At 41.1% G+C, this 20,180-nt stretch overlaps 2 protein-coding genes across 4 annotated transcripts in view; one reads left to right on the forward strand and one right to left on the reverse strand.

The window, feature by feature from the left end:
- The window catches only part of fastkd1 (FAST kinase domains 1), a 67,682-nt gene extending 60,102 nt beyond the window's left edge, over positions 1-7,580 (reverse strand). For both annotated transcript variants that reach the window (XM_072261883.1, XM_072261884.1), the window contains exon 1: positions 7,465-7,580. The gene's annotated coding sequence lies outside the window, so the exon portion shown is untranslated. The remainder of the gene's footprint in view (positions 1-7,464) is intronic.
- Positions 7,581-7,700: 120 nt separating this feature from the next.
- The window catches only part of ppig (peptidylprolyl isomerase G (cyclophilin G)), a 55,039-nt gene continuing 42,559 nt past the window's right edge, over positions 7,701-20,180 (forward strand). Inside the window, exon 1 of one of the 2 annotated variants that reach the window (XM_072261887.1) lies at positions 7,701-7,798. The gene's annotated coding sequence lies outside the window, so the exon portion shown is untranslated. Of the gene's footprint in view, positions 7,899-20,180 lie in introns of both variants that reach the window. The other variant, XM_072261888.1, reaches the window with a different exon arrangement.

Raw genomic sequence — 20,180 nt, forward strand, 5'->3', positions numbered from 1 at the left:
AAAACAGCATCTTGTACACTATCATCTAGAAAAGCAATCATAGGATACAGATGCTACAAATGTGACAGAGGTACAAGTAAGACAGGAGGGGGAATTGCCTTTAATGAGGGAGGACATAATAACAGTGCTTAGAGAGGATATTCCTGGGGATCATACATTGAGGCTATATGGATAGAACTCAAAACAAGAAGGGGATGGTAACTTTGATGGGACTTATTAAAGACCTCCAATAGTCAGGAGTTATGGAGGAGCAGATGTGTTGAGAGATTGCAAATAATTTTAAGAATAGTAAGGCAATATTTGTGGAAGATATTAATTTCCCTAATATTGACTGGGACATCCATAGGGCAAAAGGCTTAAGCATTAAATGTGTCCAGAGAGTTATCTTAATTAATATATAAAGGGCTCTGTTAAAGAGGGTGTAACATTAGGTCAGAAATGAGGTGGGGGGGGGCAAGTGACTGAAGTGTTGGTTAGGGGCCATTCTGGGTCCAGTGCCATAATTCTATTAGTTTTAAAATTGTTATAGAGGAAGACAGGATGGGTTCACGAGATACAGTCCAAAACCAGGGTAGGATCTGGTGGGGTAAAGGGCAAGAATGATGAAATATTGAGCTTCTGGTCAAGAAAAAGGAGGTATGCAGTGGGTTGAGGTAATCAGGAACCATGACTAAGTTAGCAGCACACGAGGAAAATCAGGAGGGGAGAAGAGGATATGGCAGGGTCAACAAAAATCCAAAAAGATTTGGCTAGGGACAAAACAGGTCCCCTTAAAGTGGCAGTTTACGTTTGCAGCACAGGAGATGGGCAATATTTAATAAATATTTCTCATAATTTTTTTCTGTAATGAAAATGAGGGATGCAAAAGAAATGAGGAAAATGAATGAAGATATCCTGGATTGCATTCAAATTACTTGGGAGAAGGTATCGGCAGCCTTAAAATGCATCAAGGTGGATAAATCCTCAAGGATTCCTGATGCATCCTTAGACTTTGTGAGAAGCCAAGGAAGGAGATAATTGCTTCATCTTTGCCTCCAACTTCCAACCGACCCTTGAATTCACTTGTTCCATTTCTGACTCCCCTTCTCCTTTCTCAATTTGTCACCATCTTCGGAGACAAACTGTCAATCGACATCTTCTGCGAACTTACCGATTTCCATGGTTATCTTGCCTATACCTCATCTCACACTGTCTCCAGTAGGAATGCTATTCCCTTTTCTCAGTTCATTCATCTCCACTGCTACTGTTCCCAGGATGTGGCTTTCCTTTCTAGGGCATCAGAGATGGCTTCCTTCTTCAAAGAATAGGGTTTCCCTTCCTCCATCATTAATGCTCCACTCACTCACAACTCCTCCATTTCCCGAACATCTGTGCTTACCCCATCTGCACACCACCATAACAATAGAGTTCCACTTGTCCTGAACTACCATCCCAAGAGCCTTCGCATCTAGCACATCATTCTCCACCTCTGCCATCTCCAAAGGGATCCTACCACAAAATATCTTTATCTCGCCCCCTCTCACCACAAGGATCACTTCTTCAATGATTTCCTTGTCCATTCACCCCTTCCAACTCATCACCCTCCCAGCACTTATCCCTGCAAGGAGCCAAAGTGCTACACCTGCCTGTTTTCCTCCTCCCCCACCTCCATTATGGGCCCCAAACAATCCTTCCAGTTGATGCAACACTTCACCTCTGAATCTGCTGGGGCCATCTATTGTGTCCGGTGATCCTGATGCAGCTTCCTCTACATTAGAGAGACCCATCATAAGTTAGAGGACAGCTTGGTCAAGCATGTCTGCTCAATCTGCCAAGAGCAGAACATCCTGGTGGCCAACATTTTAACTCCGATTCCCATTCGACATGCCAGTTCATGGCCTCCTCTTTGTGCCACGATAAGGCCATTCTCTGGGTGGAGGAGCAACATCTGGTTCCAATCTGATGGCATGGAATGTCAATTTCTCTTTCCAGTAAAAAGCTGTTTTCCTCCCCATCCCCTCTTCTATTCTGCAAACTGACTGCTAACCTTCTCACCACTCCCTGGGTCCCCTTCTGCCTCCCTTTCTCCTATGGTGCACTCTACTCATCTATCAGATTGCTTCCTCTCTAGCATTTTGCCTTTCCCACACACCTGGCTTCACCTATCCTCCTTCCCCTCCCCCTACCTTTTCATTCTGGCATCTTCCCTCTTCCTTTCCAGTCCTAAAGAAGGGTCTCAGCCAGAAATGTTGATCTGTTTCTCTTTTTTGCAGATGCTACTTGATCTGCTGAGCACTTCCAGCATTTTTGTTTTTATAACAGTGGTGGAGTTACAGTGAGAATGAATGGGATCAAACAGGTGAGAAAATCATGGTCACTCCTGCAATTGGACAAAAATATTCTGTGAATCAGTCACCCAATCTGCATTTCTAGTGTGGAGGAGAGCATGTAATGAGTACTGAATGCAGTATACTAAATTGGGAGTGCTGCTTCACAAGTAGGAACATCTGGGTCCCAGTATGGTCAAAAGAGAAGAGATAAAAGGGCAGGTGCTGCATTTCACACGGCTGCATGGGGTGGGGAGTGTGCCCAGGGGTATTGGTTGACGGAGATGTCAGAATGTAGCTAGGAGTCAAAGAGGGACTGTCTCTTTGAAATTGAAATGTAAAGAAAGAGTTGCCTGGTGGTAGAATCCTCTTGGAAATGATGGAAATCCTCCACTGAATACAGTGGCTGGTGGGGTGAAACCTATCCTATTGCTGATTAGGAATAGACAGATGAAAGAAGAAAGGGATGCAGTTGATACAGTCAGTACCTATCAACAATGGTAGAGGGAAAACCATGGTTAAGGGAAAAGGAGGACACCTTAACATCTTAAGGGCACAAGCATGAATAGTCTCATCATGTAGTGGATACTTTGGAGATGGAGAAACTAGGAGTGGAATGGAATGCTTAACAATAGAAGGTAGGAGCCCATGGTCTTATGAAAAATATTGGTAGCTAGCCTAAACCTTGAGACAGAGATAAAGTGGTTCAGTAAAGGGATGTGAACTTTTACGACAATCTAGCAATTTCATGCTGGTATTTTCTTCACAGACACACAAGACTGCAGATGCTGGAAATCCAGAGCAACACACTGAAAACGCTGGAGGAACTCAGCAGGTCAGGCAGCATCTATGGAAATGAAGACACAGTTGATGTTTCAGGCAAGGACCCTTCATCAAGAAAGATTTTCTTCACAGATCTATTTTTATTACTTTCATTAAATTTTGTTAACATAGCAGCTTTTGCATACGTGTGTCTGGATCAATGATCCTAAACTGACTATTAATCCAACAATTTAACCACTATACCACAGAATCCCATTTTGTAAGGCTTAAGGGATAATGAATAGATATATAAAAGCAAGGACAAGAATTTTAATGAAGTGCTATCAGAGTGGGAGCTAACAAATAAAAGCAAGTCATCAGAACTGGATAAGTGTTGGAATAAGCCCAAGATTTTTGCAGAAAGTCATGTTTATTATGATGGGGATTTCCTTCTCTATAGCATTGGAATGGTCAGGTCCAATTATAATAGAAATATACACAAGCTTGAAACAGTAAATACAAACCTGTGAAATAGAAGTAGGAGTAGGTCACTTGGCCCTTCATACCTACTCTATCACTCCTCCTTATAAATGTTCAAAAACCGCTCGTACAATTTCAATCTTAAATGGACAATCCCTTGGTAATGGACCAACTTTAATGCTGGAGGACTTGTTTCAGGAAGACAAAACTATGACTGCAAAGGGTCTCATCTGGTTTCAAGGAATTTCCAAGGAAAGTGGTGGAACTGGTGATGAGGAAATTGAGTTTATTACATCACTTCTGGTCTTAACATTTTTGGCAGGAAATTTCAATTCATCCTATACAGATTGTCTTGAAAGTTTGTGAAGGGATCAAAAGGTGGTAGTGAGGTAGATAGGTGCATCGACCTCAACATACATGTGGAATGTCACAAAATGAATTTGTGTAGCACTCCCCTTAATTACTGACTACTCTACTCGGGGAGGCAAATCTTTCCCATTCATCCTGACTAAAATTCCATAATTGTATACATCTCAGCTGAATATTCCTTCCATGTGCCAAAGTAAAGAAGCCCAAGTTAATCAGTCCCTTCTCTAAATTTTGTCTGCCTTTCTCTAGCACTGTCACTTTTCAAAGTAAATTTATTATCTAAGTACATACAAGTCACCATATACCACCCTGAGATTTATTTTCTTGCAGGCATACTCAGTAAATCAAAGAGCCATAATAGAATCAAGGTGCAAAAGTCAAACTGTGCAATTATAAAAAAGAGAAAAAAAATTTAAAAATAAATATCGCAAACATTAGATTAATAGTCCCTAAATGAGTCCATAGGATGTCGGTACAGATTCTCCCGTTCTCCTGTTGAGCAATGATCAGAACTAAGCATGACAGCAGAGATAAGTTGAAGCAAATGGGCTGTAAAAAAATCAAAGTCTGAAGTAAATTTATTATCAAATTACATATATATCACCATATACAAACTGAGATTCATTTTCCTGTGGACATACTCAATAGATCCATAATAGAATAACAACCATAATAGAATCAATGAAAGACTGCACCAACTCGGGCTTTTAACCAGTGTGCAAAAGACAGCAAACTGTGCAAATACAAAAGGAAAATAATAATAAAAGCAAAATATTGAGAACATGAGATGAAGAGTCCTTGAAAGTAAGTCCATAGGTTGTGGGAGCATTTCAATGATGGAGCAAGTGAAGTTGACTGAAGTTATCCCTTTGGTTCTAGAGCCTGATGGTTCGTGTGAGAAGAGAACATGTTCAGGGTGGTTGGTGTCCTTGATGATGGATGCTGCTTTCCTGCGACCACTCTTCATGTAGATGCGCTCAATGGTGGTGAGGGCTTTATCCGTGATGGACTGGGCCACATCCACTACTTTTTGTAGGATTTTCTGTTCAAGGGCATTGGCGTTTTCATACCAGGCTATTATGCAGCCAGTCAATATACTCTCCACTACACATCTATACAGGTTTGACAAAGTTTTAGATGTCATGCCAAATCTTTGCAAACTCTTAAGTAGAGGCACTGTCGTGCTTTCGTCATAATTGCACTTAAGAGCTGGGTCCAGGACAGGAACTCTAAAATAATAACACGGAGAAATTTGAAGTTGCTGACCCTCTCCACTCCTGATCCTCCAATGAGAACTGGCTCATTGACTCCCTTTGAAGTCAATAATCAGCTCAAACATGAGGAAATCTGCAGATGCTGGAAATTCGTCCTGACGAAGAGTCTCGGCCCGAAACGTTGACTTTACCTCTTCCTATAGATGCTGCCTGGCCTGCTGCGTTCACCAGCACTTTTTGTGTGTGTTCAATAATCAGCTCCTTGGTCTTGCTGACATCTAGTAACAGACTGTTTTTGTGGCATCATTCAGTCAGATTTTCTATCCCCCTCCTTTATTATCATTTGTCATCACATTTAATTTGACCTATCTCAGCAAACTTGAATATGGCATTGAAGCTGTGCTTAGCTACATAGTTATAAATATAAAGCAAGTAGAGCAGAGGGTTAAGCACACAGCCTTGTGGTGCACCTGTGGTAACAGAGATTGTGGAGGAGATGTTGTTGCCAATCTGAACTGACTAGTGTCTGCAAGTGAGGAAATTAAGGATCCAATTGCACAAGGAGGTATTGAGGCCAAGATTTTCAAGCTTATTGATTAGTTTTGAGGGTATGATGGTATTGAATGCCAAGCTATAGTCAATAAAGAGAATCCTGATCTTTGCTGTCCTAATGTACCAGCGTTGAGTAAAGAGCCAAGGAAATGGCGTATGCTGTGGACCTGTTGCTCCAGTAGGCAAATTGAGGCAGATCCAAGTCAATCTCAGTCAGGAGTTGATGTTTCACCACCAACCTCTCAAAGCACTTCATCGCAGTGCATGTAAGTGCTATAGGCCGATAGTCATGGAGGCAGGTTACCACATTCTTCTTAGACACTTGTATGACTGAAGCCTGCTAGAAGAGGTACCTCAGACTGCCAAAGTCAGTAGTTTGGTCCATTGTGTAAATCGAGAATTCCAGTCTGATCGCTATATCTGGCGTGCTGGAAGTAAGCTATGCCTCATTCAAACATGGAACTCAACAACCTCTCATTTCTTTCCAATACCGCAATTTTGTCCTCGAGCGACTGCACATTTGCTAAAAAGATGCTAGGTTGAACATCTCATCCCTCTGTATTTCAGCCTGGCTTGGAGTCCCACCTCCTGTCTCGCTTCTGGCCATAGCAATAAAGTTTCGTCTGCTTAAATGCATCATACCTGCTTGCTAGATTTAAGTCCGCCTAGACCTTCATAAGATCTTGAAAGCTGTAGATAATTAAATTGATTTAAAAGTACATTGCTTAAAGGGAAATTACATGCTGCAGATTGCAGTGAGGTTAATTCAAAATAGGTATATTTTGAAGTATTGTACATAACCTGCAGAAAATCGCCGTGGCTCACTGGCACCTATAAATCCTGAGACTGTCCTCTTAAATTAAATTAAGGGGTCAGGTCAAAAGGGCAGATTTAAACCAGTAAAGCGTAATTTGACATTGGTAGCTGATTATGCAAAATAACCAAAAGCATGAAAATGTGAATTCCCATGCAAAGAAATTAACCTTCCATGCATTTCTGTATGAATTCATATAGATGTTATGTTACATTCATAAAATTTAAGATGACTTCCCCCTTAGAATGTACATCTAAAAAGAAAGTAAATCTGTAGTTGACTGTGTCTCCCATTATAAACATACAATGGTTTCCAATGGCGAGGCCGACTCAGCTTAGTTTCTTTAATCACAATCGCAGTGTAAACTTATACTTCAAAATTCCAATGTCCTCTCGGACGCGGACAGCCTGTGCAAATGGGCCAAACAGTGAAAATAGTCTGTGATGAGAGTTCATTGAAACCTGGGTTCAACACAGTTTGGAGTGCTGAGGCCGAGCAGAAATGATGGCAGTGGGCCCCGGCTACACCGAGAATTGACAGGCGGTGCAGCACGGTCGCGGCCTTTCTTTCGGTTCTCTTTGGGTTTCGGCCTCCAACTGCGCGCTGCCTGCGCCTGCGACGGATCGAGCGGTCCCAGTCCCCTCCTCCTTGCGGGCCTCCATTGCTGTGGGCAAATGGCGGTGGCAGTCGTCAGCAGCAGGCGGAGGCCGGGCCAATGCCGTGACCCCCGCCAGCGAGACCGGCCGTGGCACTCAGGCTCTGAGCCCAAGCCACCAGCGATGCCCGCAGCGCCATCTTGAGAGCTCGAGAAGGAGCGCGTCAACGGGCGAACGAGGCCTGTTCGTTCGAGCTTCCACCCCACCTTCCCCTTGCACGCCCTGATTCTAACTCTAAATATTCAACCATTACACCTCGCACAATCTCCTCCACTTCCCGTTACATTAAAAGCAAGCTGCGCATCATTCACCTGAAAGTTGCAGAGATAATTAGTTAGGCCACAATCCGGGGTCTCGAGTAGTAACCATAACCCCGTACGACGCTTGCGCATCAGGCAAGATCCAACAACACGCCGCTTCCGCGCAACCGAACATGATATCAATGAGGCAGAGATGCAGATTGATAGACGTCAAGAATGACCAATTGTAGTGCAGCTTGAGTGTGTGAAGGGGCGGGGTAATCTGCTTGTGCGAATCAGAGCTGCAGGCGCGGGACTGAATGAATCAGGTGTGGTTGTAGCAGTCGGATTTTGCTGAATGAGGACAACGTTGATACAAATCGAGGCCGAAGCGAGACCCAAACAGGTGAAAGAACCGAATTGGAGTTTAGAATTGTGGCCCAGAGGGTCCCTTGTAGCGTTCTCTGGTTTACCGAGACGTTGGGTGGACGCTAATTGGGCGAAATGTGAGTGTTTTGCTTCTTTCAAGACACCTGAGATGTCGGATCTTGACTGGTGTTTTCTTGCTGTCTGCATTTGCTTAAAATCTTTCACAATTCAAGGGGAAATATCTATTATTTATGGGGTGGAGGGGGAACAAACAATTTAGAGATTCTAAATGGCTTGGCCCATGAGCATGTTTAATTTCGTTTCATTTTCAAACTTCGAGTGATGAACGGCTGGAACTGATCTACAGTCTCTCCAAGATATTTCAGTCCCATACAACTCGGACTTCAGCTTGGATGCATACTGGCTCAAAAGATAATGCCGGCCAGTTGATTGCAGTATAGTCAACGTTGTTGGCATTTTTTTAAAAATCGGTGTTGTTGGGGTAGTAAACATTGCTACCATCATTGGTGATATCCATCCAGATCAGATCGCATACGTTAAATACATGACACTTCCTTTTGTTGTTACATTTGATATTCAAATAAGAAAGTTGCTCAAATTTAGGCTTGATCTTGAAGATTGAAATGTTCCATCTATAAGTATAAAGGCTGAGTTTCATTTCAAGTCCTTAGAATTAAACGATGTTCCCCCCCCCCCCCCCGCCCCAGGAAGTTCTGTATGAGAGTTTTACTTTTGGAAGATCTAAAATTGTGAGGGATCCTCAAGCATTTCAACAACAAACACTTACGTTTTAATGCAAGCTACAAAGGGTGATATTAAGACATCAACTGAAGAAATGGTTAGAGAATTCAAAGCAATGAGGGTGACAACACAGAATTTGAAGAGAATTCCTGAATTCAGAATTTAAAAGTTCAAGGTTCAAAGTCAATTTATTATCAAAGTACATATATGATGCTCTGTATTTCCTTGAGATTCATTTTCTTGCAGACATTTACAGGAGTAAAGAAATTCAGTAGAATTTATGAAAAACTATACATACACAGAGATTGACATATACTAATGTGCAAAAGAAGACAAACTGCAAATAAATACGAGAACACGAGTTGTAAGTGTTTGAAAGTGAATCCATAGGCTGTAGGGTTCAGAGTTGAAGTGAGTGAAGTTATTCTTGTTGGTTTAGGAGCCTGATGCTTGTAAGGTAATAATTGTTTCTGAACCTGTTGTTGTGTACCCAAGGCTTCTGTATCTTCTACCCGATGGTAGTAGAGAGAAGATAGTGTTGCCTGGATGGTGGAGGTGTTTTATGATAGATGCTGCTTTCTTGTGGCAGCTGTCCATGTAAATGTACCCTGGTCAGCAGGGCTTTGCCTGCGATGGACTGGGTTGTATCCACCACTTTCTGTGGCCTTTTCCATTCCTGGGCATTGGTGTCTCCATACCAGGCCATGATACAACCAGTAAGGATACTGTCCACTGTGCATCAATAGAAGTTTGTCTAAGTTTCGGTGAAGTACTGATTCTATGCAAACTCCTAAGAAAGTAGAGGTGCTGTTGTGTCTTTGTGATTATACTGGTGTGCTGGTCCCAGAATAGGTCTTATGAGATGCTAACACAAGAAATTTAAAGCTACAGACCCTGTCCTCCTCCACTCCCATAATTAGGACGAGCTCATGGCTTCTTCTGCCTGTAATTGATGATGAGCTCTTTGGTTTTGCTGACATTGAAAGAGAGGAAGTTGTGGCTCTACTCAACCAGATTTTCAATCTCCAGCCTATATGCTGTTTGGTCACCACCCCTGATTCGGTGAACAGTAGTGTCATCAGCAAACTGAGGTATGGCATTGGAGCTGTATTTAGCCACACTTAGCAACTGAAGGCATAGATACGAGTGATGGAGCAATTCAGGGATGTGCATAAGACCAGAATTGGAAGAGCATCGTGAGTCTTCGCGCTGGAATAAAAGATGGCTATAAATTGAAACTATTTGTAAACAATGATTTTTGCTTTTAAAGATAAATCTACTACAGTGAGCTGGAAGCTGATGTAGGTCATGGATAAAAGCTGAGGTAGGCTTTGGAAGGGGCAATGAAGATGGTAGGATTAGGAGATGCTGATAGTTCAGTTGGAAGCTCACTTCTACAAATATTATATAATGTTATGATGTTGAAGTATCTGGTTTAGTCTCTGCTGTTTGCCAGGAAAGAGGAGTTCTCTTACACCACACTGAATATACAAGTACAAAAGTAAACTGCTGAAAAAGCTCAAGGGGTGGGAGGCATTTAAGAATTGATGATGTTTCAAGTCAAGATGCATTTGGGGTTGACATGAAATGTAACAGATGTGACTCAACATGAGTTCCTCCAGCAGATTTTTTTGGTTCCAGTTTCCAGCATCTGCACTTTCTTGTGTTTCCTTTATGTGAAAGTGATGCCATCTTCATTTCTCAGGAACGTTTTTTAAATTTTAGATTGTGCCTCATCCTTAACACTACAAGTTGTCAAAATAATCTCTCTCCATGCTCTCAGCTCTCCACATTTATCTTCAAATTATTGGTCAAGTCATCTCTTTAAATAGTGAGGAACACATCACAATGTGTACTCTCTTTGTGAGGGCTGAGGTATCCACTGTGCTCACCCTCTGAGGGCAGTGTATCTGTTTTAAGCTCAGTATCCAATCTGTTTACAGTTCTCCAGGAATGGCCTAACATAGGACAAGATAGTTGTATCATAACTTTTACCCTTGATTTCTGTATATTTGGCCCAGAATTACATCCACCATTTTGATTTTTTTCCCTCAACCTGCCAATGATCTGTGTATATAAATCATTAGGTCCTTATTAAATGTCCACTGTTACAGCTTTTTGGCATTTTTAAAAAATTTTTTTGTGTCACAATAGTTTACTTTGTAATTGGCTATTTTGAAATCCATTTATCTTTTATATTTTCATTTATTTACTTATTTATTGAGATACTGTATGGAATAGCCCCTTCTGGCCCTTTGAGCCATGCCGCTAGCAATCCCCAATGTAATCCTAGCCTAATCACAGAATAGTTTACAATGACCAATTAACCTACCAACTGGTATGTCTTTTGGAGTGTGGGAGGGAACCAGAGCACCTGGAGGAAACCCACACGTTCACAAGGAAAACGTACAAACTCCTTACAGGTAGTGCAAGAATTGAACTGGCGTCACCTATACTGTAAGGTATTGTGCAGACCACTACATTACCATGCTGATCTAGTAATGGAGTACTGCATGTTTAAAGTTTTGTTTCCATCTACAATGTTTACAATCTTTGTCCTCGGAAAACCTGGATATATGGCTTTCTATCACATCAAAATAAATAGGGTGGTTAATAAATAGGGAATGTTGGAATACACAACAAAGATTTTTGCTGCACATCTGCATCACAAAGATATACAAGTTGGTAGGTTAATTGGCACTTCAGATGTATGGAAAATGGTAGAATGTGGGAAGTTGGAGGGAAATTGATGGGAAAATGGGGAGAGTAAACGAGATTAGAGTACGTTTAGTGTTATTGGGTGCTTGATGGTCAGTTACTCAATCATTCTACAATTTCCTGTCTCTTTTTTTCCCTTGCATTTTTCAGATGATTTTCTACCCTGATTAATAATTTCCCTACAATCTCACAAGTAATTTAAAATTTAGCTATTGGATTCTTAAAATCAAAATGTTTTAGCAAAAGACTATCCTTCTGACCTTTTCAATGACCTCTTGCATTTTTTCCCCAGTCCTTGTTATAATTTGCCAAATACTGGGAGAGAGTGAACTAATGTATATAAAAAAATTGTTTACATTTGGTAATGGAAGTAACATTATGTAAACACTAAGTATTAAGGACTGGCTCAGTAGAGATCTTTGGAATAAAAACAGAAGGCGCTGGAAAAACTCAGCAGGTCAGAGTGAAGAGAAACTATTAGCATTTCAGATCTGGGATTCTTTATTGTTTCTGTGCTATCGGAACTGTTGAGTTTTTCCGGTGTTTTCCCTATGTAATATTCCTCATTTGCAGGATCTGATGTTTCATTTTGATTTTCAGTGATCTTTGGCACACTACTCACATAAATTTGCAATAAGCTTATTTTGACCATTAGTTTTGTGCCTTCCCACCGCAACGGTCTATCCCAAATTATCCTAATTCCAGCATTCATTAACTTTGCCTTGAATCTATTGTGTGATACAATTTTAAGAGCCTTTTGGTTATTAGTATAGTATTTTTGCTATATCAGTTATTTCTTCAAATAATGTGAGGTTAGTTCACCCTGCCTTGGCTTAGATTCTTTACATTATTCCAGATGTTTGGACATTTCATTTATGCTTTCCAGTAGTTTACCAAAACACTGAATGCCAGCCTATAATTTTCTAAATTTTATCTTTTAAGGTGGCATTTTTGGTACATCATGATTATCTAACATAATTTGTGCTCGCATGACTTCAAAGCTTCAGGTATAATTTGCTGATAATGGATAGACACTGTAGTGATATAAAGTGGCTTTCTCTTTGTGCCTTTAATTGTCTAATATCTTATTACATTTTGTAACTTGTTAATTTCAAAATATTGAACAGCATGTTGGAAATCATTGCCTATATGTATACGTGTATACTTTATCTTTTGAATGGAATGTTTGCTATATTTGCCTATGACTCAAATTTTTTAACGTTCATAAAATAGTAAATCGCAAAGTAACAGGTGTAAGCTATAAGTAGAAATTCATGACACTTGGGGGAGGGCAGTTAGACATTGGGTGTTTTTAAAAGAAATCTGTCATTGATTCAAATTCTTGTTGATGCTTCTGATCATCATGGATTCCCCACCAACAGTAATCCCTGCTTGATTAAAATGCTCAGTGATAAGAGTAATTAACACGTGAAAATGATACGTCCCGAATATTAGCAATTTCTGTTGGAAAATTATTTAACAATACATCTACAATGAGTTGGGACTGAAAGTTCATGCTGGTTCTTAGATGTTACCTTTCAAAGTACTGATTTCCTCTGGTGGGAATTGGATCTCTAGACCATTATGTCTAGAATTTTACTGAATGATAATCAGCAGGACTGACATGCACATTCCAGAATCTGCTGTTTGAAAGTTCTATCCTTTCTAATGGAATTTTACGAAAAAGAAATGCTCTTGACCAAATACTATGTGACTCACAATATCCAAGATGGGTTCTTTCTTGACTGTTGTTGGAGATTGTCACCTCCTTTAATTACATACTTCAGCATAACTTCATGAGTACAGCAATGATCTATCAATGGACATCAAAGAGGTGATAATTTGGTAAAGCTGGGTATTGACAGTGGGTGTTCTACATTACTATGCAAAGTCTTATGCACATGTACATAGCTAGGGTGCCTAAGACTTCTGCACAGTACTGAATTTGTCAACATGGAGTGGTGAGAGAGTTCGTAAATCTAGTGTGAGCATAGGATGTTGAGAGTCATGAGGGTGGAGCACCACATGAAGGGTGTAGGGCAGGTGGCAGAGAAGGAGCGACTGGGGCAGGGGTGGTGTGGGTGCAGACACTCCCAGCGCTGAGAAACATGGCAAGGTCCAAGTAATTGGTTTATTGATCATTACAGAATGTCTCTCTGGTGCTTCTCACTCTCCTCCCCTTTCCCTTCCCTCTTCCCAACCATGATTCCCCTCCCCCTGCCCCCTTCCCACGCCCAGTTCACAGTAGAATCAAAATCAAAATCAGGTTTATCATCACTGACATATGTCATGAAATTTGTTTTTTTTGCAGCATAGTGCAACACATAAAATTATAGTACTGTGCAAAGTCTGAGGCGCATATATATTAATCAGGATACCTTAGACTTTTGCACAGTACTATGTACTTAACAAAGACCAGAAGCTAAGCTCATGATGGAAAGAAAAATAGTCCAACACTTTCTGAATGTTCATAACCAGTACTGTTAACCTATAAAGAAATAGTGTTCTAAGTTGTATTCGCAGGACAAAGTGTACCATTTTGATTGTACAAGGTCTTTGTTAGAACTTAGTTCAGGAGAAAGAAAGTGGCGAAGGAGGTGATTAAAAGATAGCTTGAGCCAAATCTGCTTTTGAAAGTCCGTGACTTATGTAGCTTGACCCCCTTTTTTTGGGTCTATCCATTATCCCTTAAATTCCCAGATATACAAAAAAAGGTTAGAATATGCACCACTTTGCTTTTCTCACATGGTGAAATGATCCTGAGGGGTTCTGATCAATATCATTAAAATAGTTTTCAAGGACTAATTATTTCAGCTAAATGGAGACAACTAAGGTGAGAGCCTGAAGGTTTGCAGTGGTTAAATTAGTTTGTTTGAATGTTGAGAGATCAATGAATTACAGGACAAGTGGCTGGCACATCTCACAGGAGGCGGAAACTTACACATTTTTTATCATGACTAGTTCTGATTGCCTTGGGACTTGTGGTTTCATTGGTCTTGGTAGGCAACATCTGTCTCTATCACAGTGTTTAAGGCACAACTGTAAAAAATGTAATTTGTAATCTTTTGTGGTTCATTGTTTTTTGTATGTTTTAACTATTCAAGTACTTTTATTAAGTAATCATTAATTCAGTTGATGTGATGCATTGCAATTTAATAGATACATTGCAAGTGTAGAAATAATTGTATGTTGATAACACCCAGTTATATTCACCATCAATGTTCCATTGTATCTGAAAGTGAGGTAGTTTGTCTGTAATTCGCCAATTAAAACATTATAAAAATCAAAGCCATTGCCTTCAGTTCCCATCACAATCTTTATTCGCTTGGTACCAGAACTATCATTCTCCTTGCCAGTTTGTCTAAGCTAAGCAGATTGTTCATAACTGTCATGTTTCATTTGATCCTGAAGTGCATTTTCAGTGACAAGACCCTAGATTCTTCCCCAAGACTCCTCTACATTTTTTACTATCCTTCGTTTTTAAGATCTTTCCTCGTAGGTAACATTTTGGCCCATCCTTTGAATATTTTCCTTAATATATCTTTTTGGGTATTAAAACCAAATTTTTTTTTGGTTGGTGGTGCTCCTATAACATGCCATTTTTTTGCACCCTTAGAAAATTTCTAAGGTGAAATCCGTAAGATATTCTGAAGTATTTGTCAAGGAACTGATTTTATTTGAATAGACAAAACTAAGTTGAATATCTAAAATATGTTAAGAACACAAAAAACTAGGAGTAGAAATCAGACACGTGACCTCACTGCCATGTAATGTGATAATAGCTAATGCCCTGATTAAGTTTTCTACTGCTGTGTTGTGAGGTATTTTTTATTTTAGCAGTTTTCTACAAAAGCAGTGTGTCATGTTAGTAAGAGTGTTTTGGCTTCGGCTAAAGATAAGGAACCATGTTGTCCAACTTAGGAATGTTGTGTCAGCCAATCGGGATTGGCTTGGTATGTGTTGTAATTTTCTGCCCGGTGGGATGTGATGAAAGATTTGAGAGAGCTGGACAGAATCAGATTTCTGAAGGGCCGTGGTCTGTTTGGGGGTCTTTTGGGTGGGAAGTGCAGAGCAGGACACGGGAAATGCTGCAGAATGCTACTCAAGAGAGAGACCGTGTTGTAACAAGTGCTTTGTGCGGGTGAATGATTCCAACTAGGAATGGTCAATACTCCTGAGTTAGCCAGTTTGTTCAAGATGGTCTTTAAGGGCGTCGCAGGTGTCTGACACAAAATGTGAGTTCAGGGTGTGAGTAAAGCAATACTCATACCTACTCCAGAAATGTGCACATTGGACTGGTTTAATTGTAATGGGCCCTTTTAGAAACATAGAAAACCTACAGCACAATACAGGCCCTTCAGCCCACAAAGCTGTGTCGAACATGTCCTTACCTGAGAAATTACCTAGGATTGCCCATAGCCCTCTATTTTTCTGAGCTCCATATACCTGTCCAGGAGTCTCTTAAAAGACCCTATCATATCTGCCTCCACCACTGTTGCCGGCAGCCCATTCCGCGCACTCACCACTATCTTACTCCTTACGTCTCCCCTATACCTACCTCCAAGCACCTTAAAACTGTGCTGTCTCATGCTAGCCATTTCAGCCCTGGAAAAAGGCCTCTGACTACCTACAAGATCAATGCCTCTCATCATCTTATACACCTCTATTAGGTCATCTCTCATCCTCCGTCACCCCAAGGAGAAAAGACCAAGTTCACTCAATCTATTCTCATAAGGTATGCTCCCCAATCCAGGCAACATCCTTGTAAATCTCCTCTGCACCCTTTCTATGCTTTTCACTTCCTTCCTGTAGTGAGGCGACCAGAAATGAGCACAGTACTCCAAGTGGGGTCTGACCAGGGTCCTATACAGCTGCAACATTACCTCTCGGCTCCTAAACTCAATCCCATGATTGATGAAGACCAATGCACCGTATGCCTTCTTAACCACAGAGTCAACCTGCACAGCAGCTTTGAGTATTCTATGGATTCAGACCCCAAGATCCCTCTGATCCTCCACACTGCCAAGAGTCTTACTATAAATACTATATTCTGTCATCATATTTGACCTACCAAAATGAACCACCTCACACTTACCTGGGTTGAACTCCATCTGCCACTTCTCAGCCCAGTTTTGCATCCTATCAGTGTCCCACTGTAACCTCTGACAGCCCTCCACACTATCCACAACACCCCCAACCTCTGTGTCATCAGCAAATTTACTAACCCATCCCTCCACTTCCTCATCCAGGTCATTTATAAAAATCAAGAAGAGAAGGGGTCCCAGAACAGATCCCTGAGGCACACCACTGGTCATTGACCTCCATGCAGAATATGACCCATCTACAATCACTCTTTGCCTTCTGTGGGCAATCCAGTTCTGGATCACAAAACAATGTCCTCTTGGGTCCCATGCCTCCTTACTTTCTCAATAAGCCTTGCATGGGGTACCTTGTCAAATGCCTTGCTGAAATCCATATACACTACATGAACTTCTCTGCCTTCATCAATGTGTTTAGTCAGATCCTCAAAAAATTCAATCGGGCTCATTAGAACGACCTGCCTTTGACAAAGCCATGCTGACTATTCCTAATCGTATTATACCTCTCCAACTGTTCATAAATCCTGCCTCTCAGGATCTTCTCTATCAACTTACCAACCACTGAAGTAAGATTCACAGGTCTATAATTTCCTGGGCTATCTCTGCTCCCCTTCCTGAATAAGGGAACAATGTCCACAACTCTCCAATCCTTCGGAACCTCATCAAAGATCATCACCAGAGGCTCAGCAATCTCTTCCCTCGCCTCCCACAGTAGCCTGGGGTACATCTCATCCAGTCCTGGTGACTTATCTAACTTGATGCTTTCCAAAAGTTCCAGCACATCCTCTTTCTTGATAGCTACGTGCTTCAGCTTTTCAGTCCGCTGTAAGTCCTCCCTACAATCATCAAGATCCTTTTCTGTAGTGAATACTGGAACAAAGTATTCATTAAGTACCTCTGCTATCTCCTCCAGTTCTATACACACTTTTCCACTGTCACACTTGATTGGTCCTATACTCTCATACTCTTGCTCTTTACATACTTGTAGAATGCCTTGGTGTTTTCCTGAATCCTGTCTGTCGAGGCCTTCTCAGGGGTAAGTTTTTTACGCAGAGTGCGTGGAATGGGCTGTGGGTAATCCTAGGTAATTTCTAAGATAAGGGCATGTTCGGCACAGTTTTGTGGGCTGAAGGGCCTGTATTGTGCTGTAAGTTTTCTATGTTTCTGTCTCCACGCAAATATCCCCTGAACATTTGCCACATTTCTTCCGTACATTTCCCTGAGAACATCTGTTCCCAATTTATGCTTCCATAATTTTATTTTTCTTTTCTTTCTCTGTTAGCTGTTTGTTAAAGTTGAAATATTGGTAAATATGTTTCCTTTGTAATTTTATGTTGGTGTACAATCTGTTATTTTTCTGGTGATTGATAACTTTGCATGGGCCAGTATTTACACAGCAGTCACTACAGTCGGTGTTCCTCCCTGGAACATCCCAATTTTACTGTTTGGTTGTACCCAAATCGTACCGACCCTATACGTATATTGCTTATGAAAGGTGGCCTTCTCATTGCTGATTCACGTGGCTGTTAGCAGAGTTAGCTCACGAGCCAAGTTTGTATAAGAACCTGGTGAGAGGGGTGCATGAGCGAGCTAGCCTTGCTCTCTGACAGAAGGAATGTACAGATACGTAAATTTTAAATGGCTTAGTTCCTCATTTTGTATGTGTATCCAATTGTCTGTTACTTCCCCCACTCATGAAAACATCTCAGCATTTACCTGTTAAGCTCTCTTAAGATCTTGTATGTTTGAATAAAGTAACTCCTCCTTATCTGTCTAATCTATCTTGATTTGGACACCCCTCTGATCCCTGAAATTAGTGCACAGTATTCTGGATATGGTCTTAAGAAGATAAAGTACAACTAGAAGAATAATGTGGGCTGACTTAATGACTATTGCCCAGTAGCACTCACACCGACAGTGATGAAATGCTTTGAGAGGTTGGCCATGACTAGACTGAACTCCTGCCTCAACAAGGACCCAGACCCATTGCAATTTGCCTATCGCCACAATAGGTCAACGGCAGACGCAATCTCAGTGGCTCTCCACACGGATTTAATACCATCATTCTCACAATCCTGATTGAGAAGTTGTAGAACCTGGGCCTCTGTACCTCCCTCTGCAATTGGATCCTCGACTTCCTAACCGGAAGACCACAATCTGTGCGGATTGGTGATAACATCTCCTCCTCACTGACAATTAATACTGGCGTACCTCAGGGGTGTGTGCTTAGCCCACTGCTCTACATTCTCTATACCCATGACTGTGTGGCTAGGCATAGCTCAAATACCATCTATAAATTTGCTGACGATACAACCATTGTTGGTAGAATCTCAGGTGGTGTCGAAGGAGTGTACAGGAGTGAGATATGCCAACTAGTGGAGTGGTGCCACAGCAACAACCTGGCACTCAACGTCAGTAAGACGAAAGAGCTGATTGTGGACTTCAGGAAGGGTAAGACATATCAATCCTCATAGAGGGATCAGAAGCGGAGGAATGAGCAGCTTCAAGTTCCTGGGTGTCAAGATCTCTGAGGATCTAACCTGGTCCCAACATATCGATGTAGTTATAAAGAAGGCAAGACAGCGGCTATACTTCATTAGGAGTTTGAAGTGATTTGGCATGTCAATAAATACACTCAAACTCTTCTATATTTGTACTGTGGAGAGCATTCTGACAGGCTGCATCACTGTCTGGTATGGAGGGGCTACTGCACAGGACTGAAAAAAGCTGCAGAAGTTTGTAAATCTAGTCAGCTTCATCTTGGGTACTAGCCTACAAAGTACCCGGGACATCCTTAGAGAGTGGTGTCTCAGAAAGGCAACAGTCATTATTAAGGACCTTCAGCACCCAGGGCATGCCCTTTTCTCACTGTTACCATCAGGTAGGAGGTACAGAAGCCTGAAGGCACACACTCAGCGATTCAGGAACAGCTTCTTCCCCTCTGCCATCCAATTCCTAAATGGATATTGAATCTTTGGACACTACCTCATTTTTTTTTTTAAATATACAGTATTTCTGTTTTTGCTCTTTTTTTAATCTATTCAATAAATGTAATAGATTTACTTGTTTTTTTATTATTATTTTTATTTTTTTTCTCTCTCTGCTAGGTTATGTATTGCATTGAACTGCTGCTGCTAAGTTAACAAATTTCACAGCACATGCTGGTGATAAAATAAACCTGATTCTGATTCCGAACTCTTATCATAACTTAGCAATTCTTAAATACCAACTGCTTTGTAATACAGGCAGTCCTCGGGTTACGAACGAGATCCATTCCTAAGTCTGACTTTAAGTTGAATTTGTAGGTAAGTCGGAACAGGTACATACGGTTCTTTTTTAGCGTCAGTTAGTCAAATGTTTGTCTTAGTATATAGTATATATTTTACCTTCCCATGCAGAGCCTTTCTTTTTCTCGTCATAAGTGGCCTTGTAGCAGCTGAGGCCGTCAGTAACTGTACGGTAAACTTAGGTGAACCTCTCTGTATTAGGATCTTCTTCCTCTAACTTTGCCATCCCTGCTTCAATGAGACAAAAGTCTTCAGCTAACTCTTTCGTCAAAAGCTTTTTCGGTTCTGGAGTTTTTAGGTCCCAGTCTTCTTCCTCAAATGCTATCATCACTTTGTCCTTTAAAATTGTTCCAATCGTTGACTGACTGTAGCCTAACGCTTTTCCGGTGACTGATGGCGTTTCACCTCTTTCCAGTCGCTTTATTATTTCCACTTTATTTTCAATCGTGATTGTTTTCCTTTTCTTTGATGCATCACCAGCACTTGCATCGGATTTACGCTTTGGAGGCACGGTTACAAGGGTAAATAAGAGAAAAATTTAAGCCAAATACAA

The sequence above is a fragment of the Mobula birostris genome, chromosome 6, assembly GCF_030028105.1.
Source record: "Mobula birostris isolate sMobBir1 chromosome 6, sMobBir1.hap1, whole genome shotgun sequence".
In the NCBI taxonomy this organism is placed as follows: domain Eukaryota; kingdom Metazoa; phylum Chordata; class Chondrichthyes; order Myliobatiformes; family Myliobatidae; genus Mobula; species Mobula birostris.